The 25880-nt window shown below is 45.6% G+C and overlaps 15 non-coding genes across 15 annotated transcripts; 2 read left to right on the top strand and 13 right to left on the bottom strand.

The window, feature by feature from the left end:
• Positions 1-1684: 1684 nt before the first annotated feature.
• On the bottom strand, positions 1685-1791 carry LOC146820253 (U6 spliceosomal RNA). Its single transcript, XR_014964834.1, has one exon. It is a non-coding gene; the product is annotated as a U6 spliceosomal RNA (small nuclear RNA).
• Positions 1792-3639: 1848 nt separating this feature from the next.
• Positions 3640-3746, bottom strand: LOC146820252 (U6 spliceosomal RNA). Its single transcript, XR_014965373.1, has one exon. It is a non-coding gene; the product is annotated as a U6 spliceosomal RNA (small nuclear RNA).
• A 1859-nt stretch (positions 3747-5605) lies between these two features.
• LOC146820251 (U6 spliceosomal RNA) lies at positions 5606-5712 on the bottom strand. Its single transcript, XR_014964823.1, has one exon. It is a non-coding gene; the product is annotated as a U6 spliceosomal RNA (small nuclear RNA).
• A 1848-nt stretch (positions 5713-7560) lies between these two features.
• LOC146820250 (U6 spliceosomal RNA) lies at positions 7561-7667 on the bottom strand. The gene has a single exon (XR_014965372.1). It is a non-coding gene; the product is annotated as a U6 spliceosomal RNA (small nuclear RNA).
• Positions 7668-9526: 1859 nt separating this feature from the next.
• Positions 9527-9633, bottom strand: LOC146820249 (U6 spliceosomal RNA). The gene has a single exon (XR_014964812.1). It is a non-coding gene; the product is annotated as a U6 spliceosomal RNA (small nuclear RNA).
• A 1848-nt stretch (positions 9634-11481) lies between these two features.
• On the bottom strand, positions 11482-11588 carry LOC146820248 (U6 spliceosomal RNA). The gene has a single exon (XR_014965371.1). It is a non-coding gene; the product is annotated as a U6 spliceosomal RNA (small nuclear RNA).
• A 1859-nt stretch (positions 11589-13447) lies between these two features.
• On the bottom strand, positions 13448-13554 carry LOC146820247 (U6 spliceosomal RNA). Its single transcript, XR_014964801.1, has one exon. It is a non-coding gene; the product is annotated as a U6 spliceosomal RNA (small nuclear RNA).
• Positions 13555-15402: 1848 nt separating this feature from the next.
• Positions 15403-15509, bottom strand: LOC146820246 (U6 spliceosomal RNA). Its single transcript, XR_014965370.1, has one exon. It is a non-coding gene; the product is annotated as a U6 spliceosomal RNA (small nuclear RNA).
• Positions 15510-17368: 1859 nt separating this feature from the next.
• LOC146820245 (U6 spliceosomal RNA) lies at positions 17369-17475 on the bottom strand. Its single transcript, XR_014964790.1, has one exon. It is a non-coding gene; the product is annotated as a U6 spliceosomal RNA (small nuclear RNA).
• A 782-nt stretch (positions 17476-18257) lies between these two features.
• On the top strand, positions 18258-18330 carry TRNAR-ACG (transfer RNA arginine (anticodon ACG)). Its single transcript has one exon. It is a non-coding gene; the product is annotated as a tRNA-Arg (tRNA).
• A 1009-nt stretch (positions 18331-19339) lies between these two features.
• Positions 19340-19446, bottom strand: LOC146820243 (U6 spliceosomal RNA). Its single transcript, XR_014964779.1, has one exon. It is a non-coding gene; the product is annotated as a U6 spliceosomal RNA (small nuclear RNA).
• A 1858-nt stretch (positions 19447-21304) lies between these two features.
• LOC146820242 (U6 spliceosomal RNA) lies at positions 21305-21411 on the bottom strand. Its single transcript, XR_014964768.1, has one exon. It is a non-coding gene; the product is annotated as a U6 spliceosomal RNA (small nuclear RNA).
• A 1862-nt stretch (positions 21412-23273) lies between these two features.
• Positions 23274-23380, bottom strand: LOC146820241 (U6 spliceosomal RNA). Its single transcript, XR_014964757.1, has one exon. It is a non-coding gene; the product is annotated as a U6 spliceosomal RNA (small nuclear RNA).
• Positions 23381-24154: 774 nt separating this feature from the next.
• On the top strand, positions 24155-24227 carry TRNAR-ACG (transfer RNA arginine (anticodon ACG)). The gene has a single exon. It is a non-coding gene; the product is annotated as a tRNA-Arg (tRNA).
• Positions 24228-25236: 1009 nt separating this feature from the next.
• Positions 25237-25343, bottom strand: LOC146820239 (U6 spliceosomal RNA). Its single transcript, XR_014964475.1, has one exon. It is a non-coding gene; the product is annotated as a U6 spliceosomal RNA (small nuclear RNA).
• Positions 25344-25880: the final 537 nt, after the last annotated feature.

Below are 25880 nucleotides of genomic sequence, written 5' to 3'. Positions count from 1 at the left end.
TCACCAATTGGAAGTATGTAGATTATGCCAGGGTTGCAAAGGCTCATGGTTCAGGCTACAGACAAGGAACATTGTGACATCACGCTGCCTGTGGAACAGTGATATTAGAGGTGAAACAGCTGCACAGTAGGTTAGGTGAAGGGCTCTGAGAGTGGAAAGGCAGCATGCCTGGGTCCCTGGACAAGGTGAGCCTATGACAAGGTGTCTGAATTTTCGCCTGTATTGTAATATTAAACACTTTATTGTTGTACCCGCCTGCTGATTAAGAAGTCCTCAAGATCAGCTCCACACAGACGTGGAACTGATGATGTTAATGCAGACTATTTAAGAAACTGAGGCTGATCTAAAACATTTCCTTGGATCTAGGACCATTTCGCCTGACTTTTAGGTCCTTCCTCCTCCTAAAGTCCTTTGTATAAGTTAGGAACACCTGACAGAACAGAATTTCAGGAGGTCCCTCAGGTGGGTTTACTTGTGTCTTCTGGTTGTGAGCAGTAAACATGGCTAAAAAGGTTGATGGAATGGTGTTTTAAAACACACACACACACACACACACACAATTTCTGGTCCTCTTAAGGACAAAAGTATGGGTGTACCTACATGGGGCCAGTGGCGCAATGGATAACGCGTCTGACTACGGATCAGACGATTGTAGGTTTGATTCCTATCTGGCTCGAAAGGGTCATAGGTCCCTTTTTATGGTATTCCTGTGGAATTCTTATTTACCTCAGACTTGTTGTAGGTTCAATATTCTCGAGCACGACTCATCCAGCAGTCGTTCCATGGTAGGGCTGCAGTAATAGGACCACGGCTAGTTAAAAGTTTCCCATTTGCTGCTGGATTCTATGTGAAGGCCGTCATGTGGTGTGCTGCTTTTGTATTTCAACATGGGTCTCTGAGTCTCTAAACTAGGAAAAAATCTTGTTGAGAAAAGTGTGTGTGAGAGGATCTGTGGGTGCAGGCAGGTGTGTGCACTTGAGTGCTGACCCATTTACATGTGTGAGAGAGACAAGCAAATTGCCTGTGGGATGTAGGCCTACAACTGGAACCAAGCAGCCAGGCATAACCACAGGTAAGGAGAGAGGAAGGCAGTTCATTATTAGAGCAGGATCAGGAGCATCTTGCCCTGCTCCCTTCTGCCCCGATCGGCCACGATCGGCCAAGACCTCTCTATTAGGGTGGAGGGTGAACATTTCTTGGACCTCAGAAACTGAGGGATGCAGGCCCAATATGTCCTCCAAGGGCCTAGAGGACCCGGTGCCCAATCATGCCTGGTGTTTTTCAGCTTACCCGACCAATCTGGTTGCAAGGCGGATTTTAACAGTACTGCTGAAAAGGGACTCCCAGACAGCCCTGAGGCCATCATTTGCATAGGCCCTCCCCTTCTCTTTGTCTTGCTTCCCACAAAGCAACGCATCGCTGGCAGCAGTATAGATTTGGGGGTTGTGAAGAATAATGACAGGGAGGCTGAAGAAGAGAAAGAAAAGTCCCAGAAGTCCTGCAGGCTTCCTTGCTAAATGCAGCTGGACACATTGAGTGCACCTTCTTTACTGCGAGGTAAATACATTAAAAATGTTGAGGAGAGAAAAATTGAAAAATACATATTAGGAGGAAAGCACTGGAACCTGCTTTATTATTTCAATTAGTCTTGAAAACATAGAACATTTCTCTCCTGAAAGCTGGTAAAAATATGGAACGCTTCACGAATTTGCGTGTCATCCTTGCGCAGGGGCCATGCTAATCTTCTCTGTATCGTTCCAATTTTAGTATATGTGCTGCCGAAGCGAGCACACTTCATTGATGAACCTACAATGTTTATAAACTCTCTAAATCTACAGTCTCTAGACATAGGGTGGCCTGGCAGAGATGCTCGGATGGCCTGTAAGCATTCACATCTGAGCCAATGGGCAAAAATGAATGAAGAGTAACAATCCATTATTCTTCACTGCATTTGTGGTCCAAGACTTCACCAATTGGAAGTATGTAGATTATGCCAGGGTTGCAAAGGCTCATGGTTCAGGCTACAGACAAGGAACATTGTGACATCACGCTGCCTGTGGAACAGTGATATTAGAGGTGAAACAGCTGCACAGTAGGTTAGGTGAAGGGCTCTGAGAGTGGAAAGGCAGCATGCCTGGGTCCCTGGACAAGGTGAGCCTATGACAAGGTGTCTGAATTTTCGCCTGTATTGTAATATTAAACACTTTATTGTTGTACCCGCCTGCTGATTAAGAAGTCCTCAAGATCAGCTCCACACAGACGTGGAACTGATGATGTTAATGCAGACTATTTAAGAAACTGAGGCTGATCTAAAACATTTCCTTGGATCTAGGACCATTTCGCCTGACTTTTAGGTCCTTCCTCCTCCTAAAGTCCTTTGTATAAGTTAGGAACACCTGACAGAACAGAATTTCAGGAGGTCCCTCAGGTGGGTTTACTTGTGTCTTCTGGTTGTGAGCAGTAAACATGGCTAAAAAGGTTGATGGAATGGTGTTTTAAAACACACACACACACACACACACAATTTCTGGTCCTCTTAAGGACAAAAGTATGGGTGTACCTACATGGGGCCAGTGGCGCAATGGATAACGCGTCTGACTACGGATCAGAAGATTGTAGGTTTGACTCCTATCTGGCTCGAAAGGGTCATAGGTCCCTGTTTTATGGTATTCCTGTGGAATTCTTATTTACCTCAGACTTGTTGTAGGTTCAATATTCTTGAGCACGACTCATCCAGCAGTCGTTCCATGGTAGGGCTGCAGTAATAGGACCACGGCTGGTTAAAAGTTTCCCATTTGCTGCTGGATTCTATGTGAAGGCCGTCATGTGGTGTGCTGCTTTTGTATTTCAACATGGGTCTCTGAGTCTCTAAACTAGGAAAAAATCTTGTTGAGAAAAGTGTGTGTGAGAGGATCTGTGGGTGCAGGCAGGTGTGTGCACTTGAGTGCTGACCCATTTACATGTGTGAGAGAGACAAGCAAATTGCCTGTGGGATGTAGGCCTACAACTGGAACCAAGCAGCCAGGCATAACCACAGGTAAGGAGAGAGGAAGGCAGTTCATTATTAGAGCAGGATCATGAGCATCTTGCCCTGCTCCCTTCTGCCCCGATCGGCCAAGACCTCTCTATTAGGGTGGAGGGTGAACATTTCTTGGACCTCAGAAACTGAGGGATGCAGGCCCAATATGTCCTCCAAGGGCCTAGAGGACCCGGTGCCCAATCATGCCTGGTATTTTTCAGCTTACCAGACCAATCTGGTTGCAAGGCGGATTTTAACAGTACTGCTGAAAAGGGACTCCCAGACAGCCCTGAGGCCATCATTTGCATAGGCCCTCCCCTTCTCTTTGTCTTGCTTCCCACAAAGCAACGCATCGCTGGCAGCAGTATAGATTTGGGGGTTGTGAAGAATAATGACAGGGAGGCTGAAGAAGAGAAAGAAAAGTCCCAGAAGTCCTGCAGGCTTCCTTGCTAAATGCAGCTGGACACATAGAGTACACCTTCTTTACTGCGAGGTAAATACATTAAAAATGTTGAGGAGAGAAAAATTGAAAAATACATATTAGGAGGAAAGCACTGGAACCTGCTTTATTATTTCAATTAGTCTTGAAAACATAGAACATTTCTCTCCTGAAAGCTGGTAAAAATATGGTACGCTTCACGAATTTGCGTGTCATCCTTGCGCAGGGGCCATGCTAATCTTCTCTGTATCGTTCCAATTTTAGTATATGTGCTGCCGAAGCGAGCACACTTCAGTGATGAACCTACAATGTTTATAAACTCTCTAAATCTACAGTCTCTAGACATAGGGTGGCCTGGCAGAGATGCTCGGATGGCCTGTAAGCTTTCAAATCTGAGCCAATGGGCAAAAATGAATGAAGAGTAACAATCCATTATTCTTCACTGCATTTGTGGTCCAAGACTTCACCAATTGGAAGTATGTAGATTATGCCAGGGTTGCAAAGGCTCATGGTTCAGGCTACAGACAAGGAACATTGTGACATCACGCTGCCTGTGGAACAGTGATATTAGAGGTGAAACAGCTGCACAGTAGGTTAGGTGAAGGGCTCTGAGAGTGGAAAGGCAGCATGCCTGGGTCCCTGGACAAGGTGAGCCTATGACAAGGTGTCTGAATTTTCGCCTGTATTGTAATATTAAACACTTTATTGTTGTACCCGCCTGCTGATTAAGAAGTCCTCAAGATCAGCTCCACACAGACGTGGAACTGATGATGTTAATGCAGACTATTTAAGAAACTGAGGCTGATCTAAAACATTTCCTTGGATCTAGGACCATTTCGCCTGACTTTTAGGTCCTTCCTCCTCCTAAAGTCCTTTGTATAAGTTAGGAACACCTGACAGAACAGAATTTCAGGAGGTCCCTCAGGTGGGTTTACTTGTGTCTTCTGGTTGTGAGCAGTAAACATGGCTAAAAAGGTTGATGGAATGGTGTTTTAAAACACACACACACACACACACACACAATTTCTGGTCCTCTTAAGGACAAAAGTATGGGTGTACCTACATGGGGCCAGTGGCGCAATGGATAACGCGTCTGACTACGGATCAGACGATTGTAGGTTTGATTCCTATCTGGCTCGAAAGGGTCATAGGTCCCTGTTTATGGTATTCCTGTGGAATTCTTATTTACCTCAGACTTGTTGTAGGTTCAATATTCTCGAGCACGACTCATCCAGCAGTCGTTCCATGGTAGGGCTGCAGTAATAGGACCACGGCTAGTTAAAAGTTTCCCATTTGCTGCTGGATTCTATGTGAAGGCCGTCATGTGGTGTGCTGCTTTTGTATTTCAACATGGGTCTCTGAGTCTCTAAACTAGGAAAAAATCTTGTTGAGAAAAGTGTGTGTGAGAGGATCTGTGGGTGCAGGCAGGTGTGTGCACTTGAGTGCTGACCCATTTACATGTGTGAGAGAGACAAGCAAATTGCCTGTGGGATGTAGGCCTACAACTGGAACCAAGCAGCCAGGCATAACCACAGGTAAGGAGAGAGGAAGGCAGTTCATTATTAGAGCAGGATCAGGAGCATCTTGCCCTGCTCCCTTCTGCCCCGATCGGCCACGATCGGCCAAGACCTCTCTATTAGGGTGGAGGGTGAACATTTCTTGGACCTCAGAAACTGAGGGATGCAGGCCCAATATGTCCTCCAAGGGCCTAGAGGACCCGGTGCCCAATCATGCCTGGTGTTTTTCAGCTTACCCGACCAATCTGGTTGCAAGGCGGATTTTAACAGTACTGCTGAAAAGGGACTCCCAGACAGCCCTGAGGCCATCATTTGCATAGGCCCTCCCCTTCTCTTTGTCTTGCTTCCCACAAAGCAACGCATCGCTGGCAGCAGTATAGATTTGGGGGTTGTGAAGAATAATGACAGGGAGGCTGAAGAAGAGAAAGAAAAGTCCCAGAAGTCCTGCAGGCTTCCTTGCTAAATGCAGCTGGACACATAGAGTGCACCTTCTTTACTGCGAGGTAAATACATTAAAAATGTTGAGGAGAGAAAAATTGAAAAATACATATTAGGAGGAAAGCACTGGAACCTGCTTTATTATTTCAATTAGTCTTGAAAACATAGAACATTTCTCTCCTGAAAGCTGGTAAAAATATGGAACGCTTCACGAATTTGCGTGTCATCCTTGCGCAGGGGCCATGCTAATCTTCTCTGTATCGTTCCAATTTTAGTATATGTGCTGCCGAAGCGAGCACACTTCATTGATGAACCTACAATGTTTATAAACTCTCTAAATCTACAGTCTCTAGACATAGGGTGGCCTGGCAGAGATGCTCGGATGGCCTGTAAGCATTCACATCTGAGCCAATGGGCAAAAATGAATGAAGAGTAACAATCCATTATTCTTCACTGCATTTGTGGTCCAAGACTTCACCAATTGGAAGTATGTAGATTATGCCAGGGTTGCAAAGGCTCATGGTTCAGGCTACAGACAAGGAACATTGTGACATCACGCTGCCTGTGGAACAGTGATATTAGAGGTGAAACAGCTGCACAGTAGGTTAGGTGAAGGGCTCTGAGAGTGGAAAGGCAGCATGCCTGGGTCCCTGGACAAGGTGAGCCTATGACAAGGTGTCTGAATTTTCGCCTGTATTGTAATATTAAACACTTTATTGTTGTACCCGCCTGCTGATTAAGAAGTCCTCAAGATCAGCTCCACACAGACGTGGAACTGATGATGTTAATGCAGACTATTTAAGAAACTGAGGCTGATCTAAAACATTTCCTTGGATCTAGGACCATTTCGCCTGACTTTTAGGTCCTTCCTCCTCCTAAAGTCCTTTGTATAAGTTAGGAACACCTGACAGAACAGAATTTCAGGAGGTCCCTCAGGTGGGTTTACTTGTGTCTTCTGGTTGTGAGCAGTAAACATGGCTAAAAAGGTTGATGGAATGGTGTTTTAAAACACACACACACACACACACACAATTTCTGGTCCTCTTAAGGACAAAAGTATGGGTGTACCTACATGGGGCCAGTGGCGCAATGGATAACGCGTCTGACTACGGATCAGAAGATTGTAGGTTTGACTCCTATCTGGCTCGAAAGGGTCATAGGTCCCTGTTTTATGGTATTCCTGTGGAATTCTTATTTACCTCAGACTTGTTGTAGGTTCAATATTCTTGAGCACGACTCATCCAGCAGTCGTTCCATGGTAGGGCTGCAGTAATAGGACCACGGCTGGTTAAAAGTTTCCCATTTGCTGCTGGATTCTATGTGAAGGCCGTCATGTGGTGTGCTGCTTTTGTATTTCAACATGGGTCTCTGAGTCTCTAAACTAGGAAAAAATCTTGTTGAGAAAAGTGTGTGTGAGAGGATCTGTGGGTGCAGGCAGGTGTGTGCACTTGAGTGCTGACCCATTTACATGTGTGAGAGAGACAAGCAAATTGCCTGTGGGATGTAGGCCTACAACTGGAACCAAGCAGCCAGGCATAACCACAGGTAAGGAGAGAGGAAGGCAGTTCATTATTAGAGCAGGATCATGAGCATCTTGCCCTGCTCCCTTCTGCCCCGATCGGCCAAGACCTCTCTATTAGGGTGGAGGGTGAACATTTCTTGGACCTCAGAAACTGAGGGATGCAGGCCCAATATGTCCTCCAAGGGCCTAGAGGACCCGGTGCCCAATCATGCCTGGTATTTTTCAGCTTACCAGACCAATCTGGTTGCAAGGCGGATTTTAACAGTACTGCTGAAAAGGGACTCCCAGACAGCCCTGAGGCCATCATTTGCATAGGCCCTCCCCTTCTCTTTGTCTTGCTTCCCACAAAGCAACGCATCGCTGGCAGCAGTATAGATTTGGGGGTTGTGAAGAATAATGACAGGGAGGCTGAAGAAGAGAAAGAAAAGTCCCAGAAGTCCTGCAGGCTTCCTTGCTAAATGCAGCTGGACACATAGAGTACACCTTCTTTACTGCGAGGTAAATACATTAAAAATGTTGAGGAGAGAAAAATTGAAAAATACATATTAGGAGGAAAGCACTGGAACCTGCTTTATTATTTCAATTAGTCTTGAAAACATAGAACATTTCTCTCCTGAAAGCTGGTAAAAATATGGTACGCTTCACGAATTTGCGTGTCATCCTTGCGCAGGGGCCATGCTAATCTTCTCTGTATCGTTCCAATTTTAGTATATGTGCTGCCGAAGCGAGCACACTTCAGTGATGAACCTACAATGTTTATAAACTCTCTAAATCTACAGTCTCTAGACATAGGGTGGCCTGGCAGAGATGCTCGGATGGCCTGTAAGCTTTCAAATCTGAGCCAATGGGCAAAAATGAATGAAGAGTAACAATCCATTATTCTTCACTGCATTTGTGGTCCAAGACTTCACCAATTGGAAGTATGTAGATTATGCCAGGGTTGCAAAGGCTCATGGTTCAGGCTACAGACAAGGAACATTGTGACATCACGCTGCCTGTGGAACAGTGATATTAGAGGTGAAACAGCTGCACAGTAGGTTAGGTGAAGGGCTCTGAGAGTGGAAAGGCAGCATGCCTGGGTCCCTGGACAAGGTGAGCCTATGACAAGGTGTCTGAATTTTCGCCTGTATTGTAATATTAAACACTTTATTGTTGTACCCGCCTGCTGATTAAGAAGTCCTCAAGATCAGCTCCACACAGACGTGGAACTGATGATGTTAATGCAGACTATTTAAGAAACTGAGGCTGATCTAAAACATTTCCTTGGATCTAGGACCATTTCGCCTGACTTTTAGGTCCTTCCTCCTCCTAAAGTCCTTTGTATAAGTTAGGAACACCTGACAGAACAGAATTTCAGGAGGTCCCTCAGGTGGGTTTACTTGTGTCTTCTGGTTGTGAGCAGTAAACATGGCTAAAAAGGTTGATGGAATGGTGTTTTAAAACACACACACACACACACACACACAATTTCTGGTCCTCTTAAGGACAAAAGTATGGGTGTACCTACATGGGGCCAGTGGCGCAATGGATAACGCGTCTGACTACGGATCAGACGATTGTAGGTTTGATTCCTATCTGGCTCGAAAGGGTCATAGGTCCCTGTTTATGGTATTCCTGTGGAATTCTTATTTACCTCAGACTTGTTGTAGGTTCAATATTCTCGAGCACGACTCATCCAGCAGTCGTTCCATGGTAGGGCTGCAGTAATAGGACCACGGCTAGTTAAAAGTTTCCCATTTGCTGCTGGATTCTATGTGAAGGCCGTCATGTGGTGTGCTGCTTTTGTATTTCAACATGGGTCTCTGAGTCTCTAAACTAGGAAAAAATCTTGTTGAGAAAAGTGTGTGTGAGAGGATCTGTGGGTGCAGGCAGGTGTGTGCACTTGAGTGCTGACCCATTTACATGTGTGAGAGAGACAAGCAAATTGCCTGTGGGATGTAGGCCTACAACTGGAACCAAGCAGCCAGGCATAACCACAGGTAAGGAGAGAGGAAGGCAGTTCATTATTAGAGCAGGATCAGGAGCATCTTGCCCTGCTCCCTTCTGCCCCGATCGGCCACGATCGGCCAAGACCTCTCTATTAGGGTGGAGGGTGAACATTTCTTGGACCTCAGAAACTGAGGGATGCAGGCCCAATATGTCCTCCAAGGGCCTAGAGGACCCGGTGCCCAATCATGCCTGGTGTTTTTCAGCTTACCCGACCAATCTGGTTGCAAGGCGGATTTTAACAGTACTGCTGAAAAGGGACTCCCAGACAGCCCTGAGGCCATCATTTGCATAGGCCCTCCCCTTCTCTTTGTCTTGCTTCCCACAAAGCAACGCATCGCTGGCAGCAGTATAGATTTGGGGGTTGTGAAGAATAATGACAGGGAGGCTGAAGAAGAGAAAGAAAAGTCCCAGAAGTCCTGCAGGCTTCCTTGCTAAATGCAGCTGGACACATAGAGTGCACCTTCTTTACTGCGAGGTAAATACATTAAAAATGTTGAGGAGAGAAAAATTGAAAAATACATATTAGGAGGAAAGCACTGGAACCTGCTTTATTATTTCAATTAGTCTTGAAAACATAGAACATTTCTCTCCTGAAAGCTGGTAAAAATATGGAACGCTTCACGAATTTGCGTGTCATCCTTGCGCAGGGGCCATGCTAATCTTCTCTGTATCGTTCCAATTTTAGTATATGTGCTGCCGAAGCGAGCACACTTCATTGATGAACCTACAATGTTTATAAACTCTCTAAATCTACAGTCTCTAGACATAGGGTGGCCTGGCAGAGATGCTCGGATGGCCTGTAAGCATTCACATCTGAGCCAATGGGCAAAAATGAATGAAGAGTAACAATCCATTATTCTTCACTGCATTTGTGGTCCAAGACTTCACCAATTGGAAGTATGTAGATTATGCCAGGGTTGCAAAGGCTCATGGTTCAGGCTACAGACAAGGAACATTGTGACATCACGCTGCCTGTGGAACAGTGATATTAGAGGTGAAACAGCTGCACAGTAGGTTAGGTGAAGGGCTCTGAGAGTGGAAAGGCAGCATGCCTGGGTCCCTGGACAAGGTGAGCCTATGACAAGGTGTCTGAATTTTCGCCTGTATTGTAATATTAAACACTTTATTGTTGTACCCGCCTGCTGATTAAGAAGTCCTCAAGATCAGCTCCACACAGACGTGGAACTGATGATGTTAATGCAGACTATTTAAGAAACTGAGGCTGATCTAAAACATTTCCTTGGATCTAGGACCATTTCGCCTGACTTTTAGGTCCTTCCTCCTCCTAAAGTCCTTTGTATAAGTTAGGAACACCTGACAGAACAGAATTTCAGGAGGTCCCTCAGGTGGGTTTACTTGTGTCTTCTGGTTGTGAGCAGTAAACATGGCTAAAAAGGTTGATGGAATGGTGTTTTAAAACACACACACACACACACACACAATTTCTGGTCCTCTTAAGGACAAAAGTATGGGTGTACCTACATGGGGCCAGTGGCGCAATGGATAACGCGTCTGACTACGGATCAGAAGATTGTAGGTTTGACTCCTATCTGGCTCGAAAGGGTCATAGGTCCCTGTTTTATGGTATTCCTGTGGAATTCTTATTTACCTCAGACTTGTTGTAGGTTCAATATTCTTGAGCACGACTCATCCAGCAGTCGTTCCATGGTAGGGCTGCAGTAATAGGACCACGGCTGGTTAAAAGTTTCCCATTTGCTGCTGGATTCTATGTGAAGGCCGTCATGTGGTGTGCTGCTTTTGTATTTCAACATGGGTCTCTGAGTCTCTAAACTAGGAAAAAATCTTGTTGAGAAAAGTGTGTGTGAGAGGATCTGTGGGTGCAGGCAGGTGTGTGCACTTGAGTGCTGACCCATTTACATGTGTGAGAGAGACAAGCAAATTGCCTGTGGGATGTAGGCCTACAACTGGAACCAAGCAGCCAGGCATAACCACAGGTAAGGAGAGAGGAAGGCAGTTCATTATTAGAGCAGGATCATGAGCATCTTGCCCTGCTCCCTTCTGCCCCGATCGGCCAAGACCTCTCTATTAGGGTGGAGGGTGAACATTTCTTGGACCTCAGAAACTGAGGGATGCAGGCCCAATATGTCCTCCAAGGGCCTAGAGGACCCGGTGCCCAATCATGCCTGGTATTTTTCAGCTTACCAGACCAATCTGGTTGCAAGGCGGATTTTAACAGTACTGCTGAAAAGGGACTCCCAGACAGCCCTGAGGCCATCATTTGCATAGGCCCTCCCCTTCTCTTTGTCTTGCTTCCCACAAAGCAACGCATCGCTGGCAGCAGTATAGATTTGGGGGTTGTGAAGAATAATGACAGGGAGGCTGAAGAAGAGAAAGAAAAGTCCCAGAAGTCCTGCAGGCTTCCTTGCTAAATGCAGCTGGACACATAGAGTACACCTTCTTTACTGCGAGGTAAATACATTAAAAATGTTGAGGAGAGAAAAATTGAAAAATACATATTAGGAGGAAAGCACTGGAACCTGCTTTATTATTTCAATTAGTCTTGAAAACATAGAACATTTCTCTCCTGAAAGCTGGTAAAAATATGGTACGCTTCACGAATTTGCGTGTCATCCTTGCGCAGGGGCCATGCTAATCTTCTCTGTATCGTTCCAATTTTAGTATATGTGCTGCCGAAGCGAGCACACTTCAGTGATGAACCTACAATGTTTATAAACTCTCTAAATCTACAGTCTCTAGACATAGGGTGGCCTGGCAGAGATGCTCGGATGGCCTGTAAGCTTTCAAATCTGAGCCAATGGGCAAAAATGAATGAAGAGTAACAATCCATTATTCTTCACTGCATTTGTGGTCCAAGACTTCACCAATTGGAAGTATGTAGATTATGCCAGGGTTGCAAAGGCTCATGGTTCAGGCTACAGACAAGGAACATTGTGACATCACGCTGCCTGTGGAACAGTGATATTAGAGGTGAAACAGCTGCACAGTAGGTTAGGTGAAGGGCTCTGAGAGTGGAAAGGCAGCATGCCTGGGTCCCTGGACAAGGTGAGCCTATGACAAGGTGTCTGAATTTTCGCCTGTATTGTAATATTAAACACTTTATTGTTGTACCCGCCTGCTGATTAAGAAGTCCTCAAGATCAGCTCCACACAGACGTGGAACTGATGATGTTAATGCAGACTATTTAAGAAACTGAGGCTGATCTAAAACATTTCCTTGGATCTAGGACCATTTCGCCTGACTTTTAGGTCCTTCCTCCTCCTAAAGTCCTTTGTATAAGTTAGGAACACCTGACAGAACAGAATTTCAGGAGGTCCCTCAGGTGGGTTTACTTGTGTCTTCTGGTTGTGAGCAGTAAACATGGCTAAAAAGGTTGATGGAATGGTGTTTTAAAACACACACACACACACACACACACAATTTCTGGTCCTCTTAAGGACAAAAGTATGGGTGTACCTACATGGGGCCAGTGGCGCAATGGATAACGCGTCTGACTACGGATCAGACGATTGTAGGTTTGATTCCTATCTGGCTCGAAAGGGTCATAGGTCCCTGTTTATGGTATTCCTGTGGAATTCTTATTTACCTCAGACTTGTTGTAGGTTCAATATTCTCGAGCACGACTCATCCAGCAGTCGTTCCATGGTAGGGCTGCAGTAATAGGACCACGGCTAGTTAAAAGTTTCCCATTTGCTGCTGGATTCTATGTGAAGGCCGTCATGTGGTGTGCTGCTTTTGTATTTCAACATGGGTCTCTGAGTCTCTAAACTAGGAAAAAATCTTGTTGAGAAAAGTGTGTGTGAGAGGATCTGTGGGTGCAGGCAGGTGTGTGCACTTGAGTGCTGACCCATTTACATGTGTGAGAGAGACAAGCAAATTGCCTGTGGGATGTAGGCCTACAACTGGAACCAAGCAGCCAGGCATAACCACAGGTAAGGAGAGAGGAAGGCAGTTCATTATTAGAGCAGGATCAGGAGCATCTTGCCCTGCTCCCTTCTGCCCCGATCGGCCACGATCGGCCAAGACCTCTCTATTAGGGTGGAGGGTGAACATTTCTTGGACCTCAGAAACTGAGGGATGCAGGCCCAATATGTCCTCCAAGGGCCTAGAGGACCCGGTGCCCAATCATGCCTGGTGTTTTTCAGCTTACCCGACCAATCTGGTTGCAAGGCGGATTTTAACAGTACTGCTGAAAAGGGACTCCCAGACAGCCCTGAGGCCATCATTTGCATAGGCCCTCCCCTTCTCTTTGTCTTGCTTCCCACAAAGCAACGCATCGCTGGCAGCAGTATAGATTTGGGGGTTGTGAAGAATAATGACAGGGAGGCTGAAGAAGAGAAAGAAAAGTCCCAGAAGTCCTGCAGGCTTCCTTGCTAAATGCAGCTGGACACATAGAGTGCACCTTCTTTACTGCGAGGTAAATACATTAAAAATGTTGAGGAGAGAAAAATTGAAAAATACATATTAGGAGGAAAGCACTGGAACCTGCTTTATTATTTCAATTAGTCTTGAAAACATAGAACATTTCTCTCCTGAAAGCTGGTAAAAATATGGAACGCTTCACGAATTTGCGTGTCATCCTTGCGCAGGGGCCATGCTAATCTTCTCTGTATCGTTCCAATTTTAGTATATGTGCTGCCGAAGCGAGCACACTTCATTGATGAACCTACAATGTTTATAAACTCTCTAAATCTACAGTCTCTAGACATAGGGTGGCCTGGCAGAGATGCTCGGATGGCCTGTAAGCATTCACATCTGAGCCAATGGGCAAAAATGAATGAAGAGTAACAATCCATTATTCTTCACTGCATTTGTGGTCCAAGACTTCACCAATTGGAAGTATGTAGATTATGCCAGGGTTGCAAAGGCTCATGGTTCAGGCTACAGACAAGGAACATTGTGACATCACGCTGCCTGTGGAACAGTGATATTAGAGGTGAAACAGCTGCACAGTAGGTTAGGTGAAGGGCTCTGAGAGTGGAAAGGCAGCATGCCTGGGTCCCTGGACAAGGTGAGCCTATGACAAGGTGTCTGAATTTTCGCCTGTATTGTAATATTAAACACTTTATTGTTGTACCCGCCTGCTGATTAAGAAGTCCTCAAGATCAGCTCCACACAGACGTGGAACTGATGATGTTAATGCAGACTATTTAAGAAACTGAGGCTGATCTAAAACATTTCCTTGGATCTAGGACCATTTCGCCTGACTTTTAGGTCCTTCCTCCTCCTAAAGTCCTTTGTATAAGTTAGGAACACCTGACAGAACAGAATTTCAGGAGGTCCCTCAGGTGGGTTTACTTGTGTCTTCTGGTTGTGAGCAGTAAACATGGCTAAAAAGGTTGATGGAATGGTGTTTTAAAACACACACACACACACACACACAATTTCTGGTCCTCTTAAGGACAAAAGTATGGGTGTACCTACATGGGGCCAGTGGCGCAATGGATAACGCGTCTGACTACGGATCAGAAGATTGTAGGTTTGACTCCTATCTGGCTCGAAAGGGTCATAGGTCCCTGTTTTATGGTATTCCTGTGGAATTCTTATTTACCTCAGACTTGTTGTAGGTTCAATATTCTTGAGCACGACTCATCCAGCAGTCGTTCCATGGTAGGGCTGCAGTAATAGGACCACGGCTGGTTAAAAGTTTCCCATTTGCTGCTGGATTCTATGTGAAGGCCGTCATGTGGTGTGCTGCTTTTGTATTTCAACATGGGTCTCTGAGTCTCTAAACTAGGAAAAAATCTTGTTGAGAAAAGTGTGTGTGAGAGGATCTGTGGGTGCAGGCAGGTGTGTGCACTTGAGTGCTGACCCATTTACATGTGTGAGAGAGACAAGCAAATTGCCTGTGGGATGTAGGCCTACAACTGGAACCAAGCAGCCAGGCATAACCACAGGTAAGGAGAGAGGAAGGCAGTTCATTATTAGAGCAGGATCATGAGCATCTTGCCCTGCTCCCTTCTGCCCCGATCGGCCAAGACCTCTCTATTAGGGTGGAGGGTGAACATTTCTTGGACCTCAGAAACTGAGGGATGCAGGCCCAATATGTCCTCCAAGGGCCTAGAGGACCCGGTGCCCAATCATGCCTGGTATTTTTCAGCTTACCAGACCAATCTGGTTGCAAGGCGGATTTTAACAGTACTGCTGAAAAGGGACTCCCAGACAGCCCTGAGGCCATCATTTGCATAGGCCCTCCCCTTCTCTTTGTCTTGCTTCCCACAAAGCAACGCATCGCTGGCAGCAGTATAGATTTGGGGGTTGTGAAGAATAATGACAGGGAGGCTGAAGAAGAGAAAGAAAAGTCCCAGAAGTCCTGCAGGCTTCCTTGCTAAATGCAGCTGGACACATAGAGTACACCTTCTTTACTGCGAGGTAAATACATTAAAAATGTTGAGGAGAGAAAAATTGAAAAATACATATTAGGAGGAAAGCACTGGAACCTGCTTTATTATTTCAATTAGTCTTGAAAACATAGAACATTTCTCTCCTGAAAGCTGGTAAAAATATGGTACGCTTCACGAATTTGCGTGTCATCCTTGCGCAGGGGCCATGCTAATCTTCTCTGTATCGTTCCAATTTTAGTATATGTGCTGCCGAAGCGAGCACACTTCAGTGATGAACCTACAATGTTTATAAACTCTCTAAATCTACAGTCTCTAGACATAGGGTGGCCTGGCAGAGATGCTCGGATGGCCTGTAAGCTTTCAAATCTGAGCCAATGGGCAAAAATGAATGAAGAGTAACAATCCATTATTCTTCACTGCATTTGTGGTCCAAGACTTCACCAATTGGAAGTATGTAGATTATGCCAGGGTTGCAAAGGCTCATGGTTCAGGCTACAGACAAGGAACATTGTGACATCACGCTGCCTGTGGAACAGTGATATTAGAGGTGAAACAGCTGCACAGTAGGTTAGGTGAAGGGCTCTGAGAGTGGAAAGGCAGCATGCCTGGGTCCCTGGACAAGGTGAGCCTATGACAAGGTGTCTGAATTTTCGCCTGTATTGTAATATTAAACACTTTATTGTTGTACCCGCCTGCTGATTAAGAAGTCCTCAAGATCAGCTCCACACAGACGTGGAACTGATGATGTTAATGCAGACTATTTAAGAAACTGAGGCTGATCTAAAACATTTCCTTGGATCTAGGACCATTTCGCCTGACTTTTAGGTCCTTCCTCCTCCTAAAGTCCTTTGTATAAGTTAGGAACACCTGACAGAACAGAATTTCAGGAGGTCCCTCAGGTGGGTTTACTTGTGTCTTCTGGTTGTGAGCAGTAAACATGGCTAAAAAGGTTGATGGAATGGTGTTTTAAAACACACACACACACACACACACACAATTTCTGGTCCTCTTAAGGACAAAAGTATGGGTGTACCTACATGGGGCCAGTGGCGCAATGGATAACGCGTCTGACTACGGATCAGACGATTGTAGGTTTGATTCCTATCTGGCTCGAAAGGGTCATAGGTCCCTGTTTATGGTATTCCTGTGGAATTCTTATTTACCTCAGACTTGTTGTAGGTTCAATATTCTCGAGCACGACTCATCCAGCAGTCGTTCCATGGTAGGGCTGCAGTAATAGGACCACGGCTAGTTAAAAGTTTCCCATTTGCTGCTGGATTCTATGTGAAGGCCGTCATGTGGTGTGCTGCTTTTGTATTTCAACATGGGTCTCTGAGTCTCTAAACTAGGAAAAAATCTTGTTGAGAAAAGTGTGTGTGAGAGGATCTGTGGGTGCAGGCAGGTGTGTGCACTTGAGTGCTGACCCATTTACATGTGTGAGAGAGACAAGCAAATTGCCTGTGGGATGTAGGCCTACAACTGGAACCAAGCAGCCAGGCATAACCACAGGTAAGGAGAGAGGAAGGCAGTTCATTATTAGAGCAGGATCAGGAGCATCTTGCCCTGCTCCCTTCTGCCCCGATCGGCCACGATCGGCCAAGACCTCTCTATTAGGGTGGAGGGTGAACATTTCTTGGACCTCAGAAACTGAGGGATGCAGGCCCAATATGTCCTCCAAGGGCCTAGAGGACCCGGTGCCCAATCATGCCTGGTGTTTTTCAGCTTACCCGACCAATCTGGTTGCAAGGCGGATTTTAACAGTACTGCTGAAAAGGGACTCCCAGACAGCCCTGAGGCCATCATTTGCATAGGCCCTCCCCTTCTCTTTGTCTTGCTTCCCACAAAGCAACGCATCGCTGGCAGCAGTATAGATTTGGGGGTTGTGAAGAATAATGACAGGGAGGCTGAAGAAGAGAAAGAAAAGTCCCAGAAGTCCTGCAGGCTTCCTTGCTAAATGCAGCTGGACACATAGAGTGCACCTTCTTTACTGCGAGGTAAATACATTAAAAATGTTGAGGAGAGAAAAATTGAAAAATACATATTAGGAGGAAAGCACTGGAACCTGCTTTATTATTTCAATTAGTCTTGAAAACATAGAACATTTCTCTCCTGAAAGCTGGTAAAAATATGGAACGCTTCACGAATTTGCGTGTCATCCTTGCGCAGGGGCCATGCTAATCTTCTCTGTATCGTTCCAATTTTAGTATATGTGCTGCCGAAGCGAGCACACTTCATTGATGAACCTACAATGTTTATAAACTCTCTAAATCTACAGTCTCTAGACATAGGGTGGCCTGGCAGAGATGCTCGGATGGCCTGTAAGCATTCACATCTGAGCCAATGGGCAAAAATGAATGAAGAGTAACAATCCATTATTCTTCACTGCATTTGTGGTCCAAGACTTCACCAATTGGAAGTATGTAGATTATGCCAGGGTTGCAAAGGCTCATGGTTCAGGCTACAGACAAGGAACATTGTGACATCACGCTGCCTGTGGAACAGTGATATTAGAGGTGAAACAGCTGCACAGTAGGTTAGGTGAAGGGCTCTGAGAGTGGAAAGGCAGCATGCCTGGGTCCCTGGACAAGGTGAGCCTATGACAAGGTGTCTGAATTTTCGCCTGTATTGTAATATTAAACACTTTATTGTGGTACCCGCCTGCTGATTAAGAAGTCCTCAAGATCAGCTCCACACAGACGTGGAACTGATGATGTTAATGCAGACTATTTAAGAAACTGAGGCTGATCTAAAACATTTCCTTGGATCTAGGACCATTTCGCCTGACTTTTAGGTCCTTCCTCCTCCTAAAGTCCTTTGTATAAGTTAGGAACACCTGACAGAACAGAATTTCAGGAGGTCCCTCAGGTGGGTTTACTTGTGTCTTCTGGTTGTGAGCAGTAAACATGGCTAAAAAGGTTGATGGAATGGTGTTTTAAAACACACACACACACACACACACACACACAATTTCTGGTCCTCTTAAGGACAAAAGTATGGGTGTACCTACATGGGGCCAGTGGCGCAATGGATAACGCGTCTGACTACGGATCAGAAGATTGTAGGTTTGATTCCTATCTGGCTCGAAAGGGTCATAGGTCCATGTTTTATGGTATTCCTGTGGAATTCTTATTTACCTCAGACTTGTTGTAGGTTCAATATTCTCGAGCACGACTCATCCAGCAGTCGTTCCATGGTAGGGCTGCAGTAATAGGACCACGGCTAGTTAAAAGTTTCCCATTTGCTGCTGGATTCTATGTGAAGGCCGTCATGTGGTGTGCTGCTTTTGTATTTCAACATGGGTCTCTGAGTCTCTAAACTAGGAAAAAATCTTGTTGAGAAAAGTGTGTGTGAGAGGATCTGTGGGTGCAGGCAGGTGTGTGCACTTGAGTGCTGACCCATTTACATGTGTGAGAGAGACAAGCAAATTGCCTGTGGGATGTAGGCCTACAACTGGAACCAAGCAGCCAGGCATAACCACAGGTAAGGAGAGAGGAAGGCAGTTCATTATTAGAGCAGGATCATGAGCAGCTTGCCCTGCTCCCTTCTGCCCCGATCGGCCACGATCGGCCAATACCTCTCTATTAGGGTGGAGGGTGAACATTTCTTGGACCTCAGAAACTGAGGGATGCAGGCCCAATATGTCCTCCAAGGGCCTAGAGGACCCGGTGCCCAATCATGCCTTGTGTTTTTCAGCTTACCCGACCAATTTGGTTGCAAGGCGGATTTTAACAGTACTGCTGAAAAGGGACTCCCAGACAGCCCTGAGGCCATCATTTGCATAGGCCCTCCCCTTCTCTTTGTCTTGCTTCCCACAAAGCAACGCATCGCTGGCAGCAGTATAGATTTGGGGGTTGTGAAGAATAATGACAGGGAGGCTGAAGAAGAGAAAGAAAAGTCCCAGAAGTCCTGCAGGCTTCCTTGCTAAATGCAGCTGGACACATAGAGTGCACCTTCTTTACTGCGAGGTAAATACATTAAAAATGTTGAGGAGAGAAAAATTGAAAAATACATATTAGGAGGAAAGCACTGGAACCTGCTTTATTATTTCAATTAGTCTTGAAAACATAGAACATTTCTCTCCTGAAAGCTGGTAAAAATATGGAACGCTTCACGAATTTGCGTGTCATCCTTGCGCAGGGGCCATGCTAATCTTCTCTGTATCGTTCCAATTTTAGTATATGTGCTGCCGAAGCGAGCACACTTCATTGATGAACCTACAATGTTTATAAACTCTCTAAATCTACAGTCTCTAGACACAGGGTGGCCTGGCAGAGATGCTCGGATGGCCTGTAAGCATTCAAATCTGAGCCAATGGGCAAAAATGAATGAAGAGTAACAATCCATTATTCTTCACTGCATTTGTGGTCCAAGACTTCACCAATTGGAAGTATGTAGATTATGCCAGGGTTGCAAAGGCTCATGGTTCAGGCTACAGACAAGGAACATTGTGACATCAAGCTGCCTGTGGAACAGTGATATTAGAGGTGAAACAGCTGCACAATAGGTTAGGTGAAGGGCTCTGAGAGTGGAAAGGCAGCATGCCTGGGTCCCTGGACAAGGTGAGCCTATGACAAGGTGTCTGAATTTTCGCCTGTATTGTAATATTAAACACTTTATTGTTGTACCCGCCTGCTGATTAAGAAGTCCTCAAGATCAGCTCCACACAGACGTGGAACTGATGATGTTAATGCAGACTATTTAAGAAACTGAGGCTGATCTAAAACATTTCCTTGGATCTAGGACCATTTCGCCTGACTTTTAGGTCCTTCCTCCTCCTAAAGTCCTTTGTATAAGTTAGGAACACCTGACAGAACAGAATTTCAGGAGGTCCCTCAGGTGGGTTTACTTGTGTCTTCTGGTTGTGAGCAGTAAACATGGCTAAAAAGGTTGATGGAATGGTGTTTTAAAACACACACACACACACACACACAATTTCTGGTCCTCTTAAGGACAAAAGTATGGGTGTACCTACATGGGGCCAGTGGCGCAATGGATAACGCGTCTGACTACGGATCAGAAGATTGTAGGTTTGACTCCTATCTGGCTCGAAAGGGTCATAGGTCCCTGTTTTATGGTATTCCTGTGGAATTCTTATTTACCTCAGACTTGTTGTAGGTTCAATATTCTTGAGCACGACTCATCCAGCAGTCGTTCCATGGTAGGGCTGCAGTAATAGGACCACGGCTGGTTAAAAGTTTCCCATTTGCTGCTGGATTCTATGTGAAGGCCGTCATGTGGTGTGCTGCTTTTGTATTTCAACATGGGTCTCTGAGTCTCTAAACTAGGAAAAAATCTTGTTGAGAAAAGTGTGTGTGAGAGGATCTGTGGGTGCAGGCAGGTGTGTGCACTTGAGTGCTGACCCATTTACATGTGTGAGAGAGACAAGCAAATTGCCTGTGGGATGTAGGCCTACAACTGGAACCAAGCAGCCAGGCATAACCACAGGTAAGGAGAGAGGAAGGCAGTTCATTATTAGAGCAGGATCATGAGCATCTTGCCCTGCTCCCTTCTGCCCCGATCGGCCACGATCGGCCAAGACCTCTCTATTAGGGTGGAGGGTGAACATTTCTTGGACCTCAGAAACTGAGGGATGCAGGCCCAATATGTCCTCCAAGGGCCTAGAGGACCCGGTGCCCAATCATGCCTGGTGTTTTTCAGCTTACCCGACCAATCTGGTTGCAAGGCGGATTTTAACAGTACTGCTGAAAAGGGACTCCCAGACAGCCCTGAGGCCATCATTTGCATAGGCCCTCCCCTTCTCTTTGTCTTGCTTCCCACAAAGCAACGCATCGCTGGCAGCAGTATAGATTTGGGGGTTGTGAAGAATAATGACAGGGAGGCTGAAGAAGAGAAAGAAAAGTCCCAGAAGTCCTGCAGGCTTCCTTGCTAAATGCAGCTGGACACATAGAGTGCACCTTCTTTACTGCGAGGTAAATACATTAAAAATGTTGAGGAGAGAAAAATTGAAAAATACATATTAGGAGGAAAGCACTGGAACCTGCTTTATTATTTCAATTAGTCTTGAAAACATAGAACATTTCTCTCCTGAAAGCTGGTAAAAATATGGAACGCTTCACGAATTTGCGTGTCATCCTTGCGCAGGGGCCATGCTAATCTTCTCTGTATCGTTCCAATTTTAGTATATGTGCTGCCGAAGCGAGCACACTTCATTGATGAACCTACAATGTTTATAAACTCTCTAAATCTACAGTCTCTAGACATAGGGTGGCCTGGCAGAGATGCTCGGATGGCCTGTAAGCATTCACATCTGAGCCAATGGGCAAAAATGAATGAAGAGTAACAATCCATTATTCTTCACTGCATTTGTGGTCCAAGACTTCACCAATTGGAAGTATGTAGATTATGCCAGGGTTGCAAAGGCTCATGGTTCAGGCTACAGACAAGGAACATTGTGCCATCACGCTGCCTGTGGAACAGTGATATTAGAGGTGAAACAGCTGCACAGTAGGTTAGGTGAAGGGCTCTGAGAGTGGAAAGGCAGCATGCCTGGGTCCCTGGACAAGGTGAGCCTATGACAAGGTGTCTGAATTTTCGCCTGTATTGTAATATTAAACACTTTATTGTTGTACCCGCCTGCTGATTAAGAAGTCCTCAAGATCAGCTCCACACAGACGTGGAACTGATGATGTTAATGCAGACTATTTAAGAAACTGAGGCTGATCTAAAACATTTCCTTGGATCTAGGACCATTTCGCCTGACTTTTAGGTCCTTCCTCCTCCTAAAGTCCTTTGTATAAGTTAGGAACACCTGACAGAACAGAATTTCAGGAGGTCCCTCAGGTGGGTTTACTTGTGTCTTCTGGTTGTGAGCAGTAAACATGGCTAAAAAGGTTGATGGAATGGTGTTTTAAAACACACACACACACACACACACACACAATTTCTGGTCCTCTTAAGGACAAAAGTATGGGTGTACCTACATGGGGCCAGTGGCGCAATGGATAACGCGTCTGACTAAGGATCAGAAGATTGTAGGTTTGATTCCTATCTGGCTCGAAAGGGTCATAGGTCCATGTTTTATGGTATTCCTGTGGAATTCTTATTTACCTCAGACTTGTTGTAGGTTCAATATTCTCGAGCACGACTCATCCAGCAGTCGTTCCATGGTAGGGCTGCAGTAATAGGACCACGGCTAGTTAAAAGTTTCCCATTTGCTGCTGGATTCTATGTGAAGGCCGTCATGTGGTGTGCTGCTTTTGTATTTCAACATGGGTCTCTGAGTCTCTAAACTAGGAAAAAATCTTGTTGAGAAAAGTGTGTGTGAGAGGATCTGTGGGTGCAGGCAGGTGTGTGCACTTGAGTGCTGACCCATTTACATGTGTGAGAGAGACAAGCAAATTGCCTGTGGGATGTAGGCCTACAACTGGAACCAAGCAGCCAGGCATAACCACAGGTAAGGAGAGAGGAAGGCAGTTCATTATTAGAGCAGGATCATGAGCATCTTGCCCTGCTCCCTTCTGCCCCGATCGGCCACGATCGGCCAATACCTCTCTATTAGGGTGGAGGGTGAACATTTCTTGGACCTCAGAAACTGAGGGATGCAGGCCCAATATGTCCTCCAAGGGCCTAGAGGACCCGGTGCCCAATCATGCCTTGTGTTTTTCAGCTTACCCGACCAATTTGGTTGCAAGGCGGATTTTAACAGTACTGCTGAAAAGGGACTCCCAGACAGCCCTGAGGCCATCATTTGCATAGGCCCTCCCCTTCTCTTTGTCTTGCTTCCCACAAAGCAACGCATCGCTGGCAGCAGTATAGATTTGGGGGTTGTGAAGAATAATGACAGGGAGGCTGAAGAAGAGAAAGAAAAGTCCCAGAAGTCCTGCAGGCTTCCTTGCTAAATGCAGCTGGACACATAGAGTACACCTTCTTTACTGCGAGGTAAATACATTAAAAATGTTGAGGAGAGAAAAATTGAAAAATACATATTAGGAGGAAAGCACTGGAACCTGCTTTATTATTTCAATTAGTCTTGAAAACATAGAACATTTCTCTCCTGAAAGCTGGTAAAAATATGGAACGCTTCACGAATTTGCGTGTCATCCTTGCGCAGGGGCCATGCTAATCTTCTCTGTATCGTTCCAATTTTAGTATATGTGCTGCCGAAGCGAGCACACTTCAGTGATGAACCTACAATGTTTATAAACTCTCTAAATCTACAGTCTCTAGACATAGGGTGGCCTGGCAGAGATGCTCGGATGGCCTGTAAGCATTCAAATCTGAGCCAATGGGCAAAAATGAATGAAGAATAACAATCCATTATTCTTCACTGCATTTGTGGTCCAAGACTTCACCAATTGGAAGTATGTAGATTATGCCAGGGTTGCAAAGGCTCATGGTTCAGGCTACAGACAAGGAACATTGTGACATCACGCTGCCTGTGGAACAGTGATATTAGAGGTGAAACAGCTGCACAGTAGGTTAGGTGAAGGGCTCTGAGAGTGGAAAGGTAGCATGCCTGGGTCCCTGGACAAGGTGAGCCTATGACAAGGTGTCTGAATTTTCGCCTGTATTGTAATATTAAACACTTTATTGTTGTACCCGCCTGCTGATAAAGAAGTCCTCAAGATCAGCTCCACACAGACGTGGAACTGATGATGTTAATGCAGACTATTTAAGAAACTGAGGCTGATCTAAAACATTTCCTTGGATCTAGGACCATTTCGCCTGACTTTTAGGTCCTTCCTCCTCCTAAAGTCCTTTGTATAAGTTAGGAACACCTGACAGAACAGAATTTCAGGAGGTCCCTCAGGTGGGTTTACTTGTGTCTTCTGGTTGTGAGCAGTAAACATGGCTAAAAATGTTGATGGAATGGTGTTTTAAAACACACACACACACACACACAATTTCTGGTCCTCTTAAGGACAAAAGTATGGGTGTACCTACATGGGGCCAGTGGCGCAATGGATAACGCGTCTGACTACGGATCAGAAGATTGTAGGTTTGATTCCTATCTGGCTCGAAAGGGTCATAGGTCCCTGTTTTATGGTATTCCTGTGGAATTCTTATTTACCTCAGACTTGTTGTAGGTTCAATATTCTCGAGCACGGCTCATCCAGCAGTCGTTCCATGGTAGGGCTGCAGTAATAGGACCACGGCTAGTTAAAAGTTTCCCATTTGCTGATGGATTCTATGTGACGGCCGTCATGTGGTGTGCTGCTTTTGTATTTCAACATGGGTCTCTGAGTCTCTAAACTAGGAAAAAATCTTGTTGAGAAAAGTGTGTGTGAGAGGATCTGTGGGTGCAGGCAGGTGTGTGCACTTGAGTGCTGACCCATTTACATGTGTGAGAGAGACAAGCAAATTGCCTGTGGGATGTAGGCCTACAACTGGAACCAAGCAGCCAGGCATAACCACAGGTAAGGAGAGAGGAAGGCAGTTCATTATTAGAGCAGGATCATGAGCATCTTGCCCTGCTCCCTTCTGCCCCGATCGGCCACGATCGGCCAATACCTCTCTATTAGGGTGGAGGGTGAACATTTCTTGGACCTCAGAAGCTGAGGGATGCAGGCCCAATATGTCCTCCAAGGGCCTAGAGGACCCGGTGCCCAATCATGCCTGGTGTTTTTCAGCTTACCCGACCAATCTGGTTGCAAGGCGGATTTTAACAGTACTGCTGAAAAGGGACTCCCAGACAGCCCTGAGGCCATCATTTGCATAGGCCCTCCCCTTCTCTTTGTCTTGCTTCCCACAAAGCAACGCATCGCTGGCAGCAGTATAGATTTGGGGGTTGTGAAGAATAATGACAGGGAGGCTGAAGAAGAGAAAGAAAAGTCCCAGAAGTCCTGCAGGCTTCCTTGCTAAATGCAGCTGGACACATAGAGTGCACCTTCTTTACTGCGAGGTAAATACATTAAAAATGTTGAGGAGAGAAAAATTGAAAAATACATATTAGGAGGAAAGCACTGGAACCTGCTTTATTATTTCAATTAGTCTTGAAAACATAGAACATTTCTCTCCTGAAAGCTGGTAAAAATATGGAACGCTTCACGAATTTGCGTGTCATCCTTGCGCAGGGGCTATGCTAATCTTCTCTGTATCGTTCCAATTTTAGTATACGTGCTGCCGAAGCGAGCACACTTCATTGATGAACCTACAATGTTTATAAACTCTCTAAATCTACAGTCTCTAGACATAGGGTGGCCTGGCAGAGATGCTCGGATGGCCTGTAAGCATTCAAATCTGAGCCAATGGGCAAAAATGAATGAAGAGTAACAATCCATTATTCTTCACTGCATTTGTGGTCCAAGACTTCACCAATTGGAAGTATGTAGATTATGCCAGGGTTGCAAAGGCTCATGGTTCAGGCTACAGACAAGGAACATTGTGACATCACGCTGCCTGTGGAACAGTGATATTAGAGGTGAAACAGCTGCACAGTAGGTTAGGTGAAGGGCTCTGAGAGTGGAAAGGCAGCATGCCTGGGTCCCTGGACAAGGTGAGCCTATGACAAGGTGTCTGAATTTTCGCCTGTATTGTAATATTAAACACTTTATTGTTGTACCCGCCTGCTGATTAAGAAGTCCTCAAGATCAGCTCCACACAGACGTGGAACTGATGATGTTAATGCAGACTATTTAAGAAACTGAGGCTGATCTAAAACATTTCCTTGGAT

Source organism: Triturus cristatus, chromosome 6, assembly GCF_964204655.1.
Source record: "Triturus cristatus chromosome 6, aTriCri1.1, whole genome shotgun sequence".
In the NCBI taxonomy this organism is placed as follows: Eukaryota; Metazoa; Chordata; class Amphibia; order Caudata; family Salamandridae; genus Triturus; species Triturus cristatus.
Note: the sequence above shows the minus strand (reverse complement) of the source record. Positions and strands in the feature narration are given on the sequence as shown.